At 33.6% G+C, this 4,906-nt stretch overlaps 1 long non-coding RNA gene across 1 annotated transcript; it reads right to left on the bottom strand.

Moving 5' to 3' along the window:
* Positions 1-1,889: 1,889 nt before the first annotated feature.
* Positions 1,890-2,749, bottom strand: LOC135137763 (uncharacterized). The gene is made up of 3 exons (XR_010281932.1): positions 2,604-2,749; positions 2,331-2,551; positions 1,890-2,280 (listed from the first exon to the last, which is right to left on the bottom strand). It is a non-coding gene; the product is annotated as an uncharacterized LOC135137763 (long non-coding RNA).
* Between the last annotated feature and the right edge of the window lie 2,157 nt (positions 2,750-4,906).

Raw genomic sequence — 4,906 nt, 5'->3', positions numbered from 1 at the left:
GCGCTTGCCAGACATTGCAAATAACCTGCACAGAATAATACGCCAGAAACATCGCCAATCGCAATTACTTTCATCTAAAATTGCATCCAAACTAAAACAGCTGCAAACGAAACCCAGACGCATAAACAACCTCAAAAAAAAACGCCCTCTTCAAAAACAGGCTAACCACATGTAGCGATGACGACATCAAAAGCATGACGCAAGTTGAAAAACCCCGAAGATATACGACACACTTACCAATAAAAAACGTCAGCCGCGGAACCATAATTAAAAGCTAAACCCTATGAAACAACGAAATAAAACCTAAAATCGCGTACCGAGTAATACACTAATCATGAAGAAATATAGTCCACTAAAGTCGCGGGAGACAAGAATAATGAGTAAAAATCCCTATATAAGCAGTAGCGCCGGAAACGGTTTCAGTTGAAGTTCTGAGTTGCTGTCGAAGACGCTGCCGAAACCTGTGTCAACATTTGTACTATTTTTTGCTGAATTTTGAAGAAATCGGAACTTAGAAGAATTTGCTGAGCCCGAGGGGAAGATAGAAAAATTTTCAATGCTGCGGCTGTGTAAGTCTACCTTTTAGTCATTCTTGATTTATCTTGCTTTCCATTTTTTCGTCATGTGTTTTCGAGTTCGAATCGTACATGTGTAGCGTTTAATTTATGCGTTTTCTTTGTTACGTTGGGTGTGAACAGTTAGCGCCGGCAAAGAAAGTAATCTTGAGTGCTACCACATGTTCTCGTTTGCAGGTGGCACGTTAGGTTTGCGTCGGTTCTTGATTGTTGGGGAGGATTTTTCGATTAATTACCGTTTGTTTTTATGATAATTATTCCAATGTTTCCTTAATTTGCCGATTTAACTCTTTTGCTTGCGACATGAATATTTTATGTGCGTTTTTGAGAAGTTCCCGAATTGAAACTTTTTAATTTAATTTTCTTGCAGTCGATTATTTTATATTGAATTTTGCCGTCTAAATATGATTCCGTTCTCTGATTATTTTGCTATAGTATTTGGAAACCTCGCATTTTATTTTACTTTAATCGTCTCACTGTATTTTAGCGCATTTATGATACTAATTTCCCAATGTTTAGCTGCATTTATAGACCATGACTGTTCATTTTTGTATGTATTTAACTGTCCTGTAACCGTCAATTTTTCTCGTGAACAAGTGTTGCGCTCGGCATATTTAGCTAATCAATGAATGTAAAAACTCATTTATCTCTTTTTACATGTTTATATTCATAAGTTGTCTTAGATTTAAGTGCATGATTTTAATTCATTTATTTTAGTTGTTCTTATTATTATCAGTGGAGATTTCTCCGAATCCACTGAATTATTGGTTTTATTATTATTTTAGTTGTTTTAATGATTTTTTCAAACACTAACTTCTTATACTGTTTCTATGGTTCATAAGAACTCGTATGTTAACTTTGATTTAAAATAACGTTGTTCTCTTAAAGTATGTTGTCAATGGCAACGTATCTTATAGCTACTTAAAATACGATTTAGCATATTTCAAGTTTTTTATTTCGAATCTTTACAATAATTATCACCAAAGTTAAAAGTACAATTATTAAAATAAACATTTTGAGCGATGTTCTTGCTAGTACTAGAACTAGAACTGGAACTGGAACTGCCACACGCTTCACTGTAACTTAGGTTCGTAGGCTTGTCCATAACGATTTCATTGTCAACTAATTCATTCGGTGCCAGCTTTTCATCTCCAAAAACTTTTTGAGCAATTTTCACTCTTTCTCCAAAAGATTCTTGTATGTAAGATTCTGCCACCTTGGTCGATTCCCACCTCCTGCTTCTTCAACGAAGTAATGTCTCCACCTGCATTGAATATAAAGTTACTTTGAAGAATAAAGGTAATCATTACAATACCTGCGTTAACCAGGAGAGTTGCCGAACTGCGGCGAAAAGAATGACCTGTGTATTTAGCTGGATTTTCCAGTTTGAGGAAAGTTGCAATTTTTCTGGGAATTTTTCCAAAGGTGTTAATTCCTACATTTTGGCGAGTACATTTACCTTTATAATAGTGTAAAAAAACCTCAATGGTGAATTTGTGGGTCGTATAGCAACATAACGTCGATACAAATCAATGGTATTGACACCAAAGCCTTCATTAACTGCACTGAATCTTCTTTCTTTGTGGGTTTTACTGTCAGGTATAACAATATTCAGAACATCACCACAATCTTGTATATCGTCAAATCTCATAGCACACAAGTCGGCCTTTCTGCAAGCTCCGGCAATTCCAAAGATTAAAGCAACCTACACGATTTCATATGTATAAAAAATACTTCTTATTAAGTAATTCTTACCTTCTCGAATAAATATTCTCCGTCATCAGCTTCTTGCAAGAAAGTTTTGATTTCTTCTCGTGTCAGAACGTTGGATTTTTTGCCACGATAACCAACATTTAATTTTTTATATACGAAATAACAGCACCAAATTTTTCAATATCTATGTTTTCTTTTGCCTTTAGAGTGGCCTTTAACATTGAATCTTCTGGCCATAAAGAACAAGGTGACAACTTTTGCGACTGTAATTGTTAAATAATTTAGTTTTATGAATTTTACTAAATATGTACTCACTCTCATGTCCAAAAAAGCCAAGATAACATCTTCGGTTACTTCCTTGATGCGGTTTTTATTTTTCCAGTCTTGGAACGAAACATATACCTTCTCGTATGCATTTTTTGACTTTAAGGGTAATAAATTGCTTCGCAATTCTTTTCCCTTTTTCGCAATTTCTTCCGGAACGTTTTCGCACATTTTTACGATGAAAATTGTTTTTTTCAAAATTTGTTTACTTGTCATAGTTACAATACACAGCAATCTTACTATGATACTATGAAGCTTCACAAATGATTTGTCAAAATTTGTAGTAATGAATTGATCAAAAAGGAGTTGATGAATTACTGTTAGTGTTTGAAAAAATCTTGAAGCCAACACGTGTTTTATAGTTTAAAAATCTCCCTCTATAAAATCCTCGCTCCCTTCGGTCGCTCGGATTTTAACTACGATCTTGATTTTTAAACTGTCTATAAAACACTAGTTGTCTTAATAGCTATAATTAATATATAAATGCCCAATCGCAATTTATTAAATATTTAAGTAATTACTCGATTTCATAGTTAGTAGTTTTTTTAAGTTTATTTATCACGCTCGTAATATTAATATTGTTTAGAAGGTATCGCACTTAATTAAGGAATAATCGAATTAATTTTAAGTTTTGCATGCTGATTTTTTCTAGGATTAAATGTAATTAAAAACGTGGGTTATATTCATAGATCTTAAGGGTTTTTTTAGTGGAATACAATTGCGTAGCGCTTTAGATAGTAGTTTTGCATGTTGTTTTTTTTTGTGTTAGGTGTGTAAATTTATTTTTTATGTTTTATTTTTTTCGATTATTCTTTTGATATGCTTATAATTCTTTCTTTCAATATATGTATAAAAATGTTAGAAATGTTTAGTTATTACCTCTTCCCCTACATGCATGAATATACTATGTTCGATAAGATGGATTCAAACAGTTTGGCAAAGTTGGAAAGTAATGCTATTGTTTCCTTTCTTAAATACAAAACACACACGTGACTTTTTCCAGTTACAAATATATGATGTAACGGCTCAAGCCGGCAACTTAGGCAATCCTTAACTAAAAATGAAGGGATATTGTCTGGTCCTGATGTATTGTTGTTCTTCAGCTTCTTAGCAGCTTTCTCGATGTCATCTTTATTTATTTCAAAGAGAGATAACGTGTTACAGTTGCTTGAAACAACACAGTCATAATCACAGAACAGGGAAACATGTTTAGCTCTTCCATTTCCAAGGAAATGGGCCTACACCCAAATAAATAATTTTGTTAGTGTCCAAAAGCTCGGCCGCGGTCAAAACTATTTGGGCACGACAGATTCCTTTATGGTGCAACAAATCTCATGTCAGTCACCAGTACCTGAGATTGATACAGTTTCTATTCAAATTACATTGCATAGAAAATCATTGTCTATAGTCAGTGTATATATTCCACCCTCTGTACCATTACCATTGTATACTCATTTGTTTGAATTTCTGGATACCTCGTTCAACTTTCATCTACCAATTATCATAACAGGTGATTTTAACATAACTGAGCTTGGTGATTGTATTGAAGGACTTAAAAAAACGCAGTTGGATCATGCTTATGACAACTTTTTAACATTAAATAACCTACTTCAACATAAGAATATTAGGGATATTAATGCTGAAAACGTAGGAATTCATGTTGAAAATTGTAATGAACCACTTTTCCAAACAGATTTACACCATCCATGTCTCTCGTTGTCTGCTCTTGTATAAATAAATGAATTGCCAAATACTCCCTTTAAGGATAATAAATGTACCTAATGCAAAATTTGATTCTACGAAAGCTGATTTTAAAGAATTGTATGCTGCAATTTCTAACGTAGACTGGTAAATTTTAATAATTTTGAAGATGTTGATTTGACTGTGATTACTTGTATAAAAATTTACAAGACTTATTTCTTATATCTATCACAAATAAAATTAAAGAATAAACATTGCAATCGATATAGGAAGCCAAAATTACAATATGATCTCGACAAAACGAAACAACTAAGACAGAATTTAAGGCGGAATATAAAGATTGCACACGATAATTTCATTCATCGAGTAGAGGAGTGTGTCAAGAGGGACTCGACTGACTTCTGGTCGTACGTTAATATGAAACGTCACTGTGACCGAACCCCAGGCAGCATGACTGTTGGAGGAACCCTAAGACATTGTTAACGTGTTTGCTATTGAATTCGCCAACGTATACAAAACTTTTCGTGATAACCCATGCCTGTGATAATAACTGCATCTGTGATACAGGCGGCTGTGACTTTTGCAATAAAAAG

The sequence above is a fragment of the Zophobas morio genome, unplaced genomic scaffold, assembly GCF_036711695.1.
Source record: "Zophobas morio isolate AGI-343-1 ecotype UQ-CSIRO unplaced genomic scaffold, CSIRO_AGI_Zmor_V1 ptg000029l, whole genome shotgun sequence".
Taxonomy (NCBI): Eukaryota; Metazoa; Arthropoda; class Insecta; order Coleoptera; family Tenebrionidae; genus Zophobas; species Zophobas morio.
Note: the sequence above shows the minus strand (reverse complement) of the source record. Positions and strands in the feature narration are given on the sequence as shown.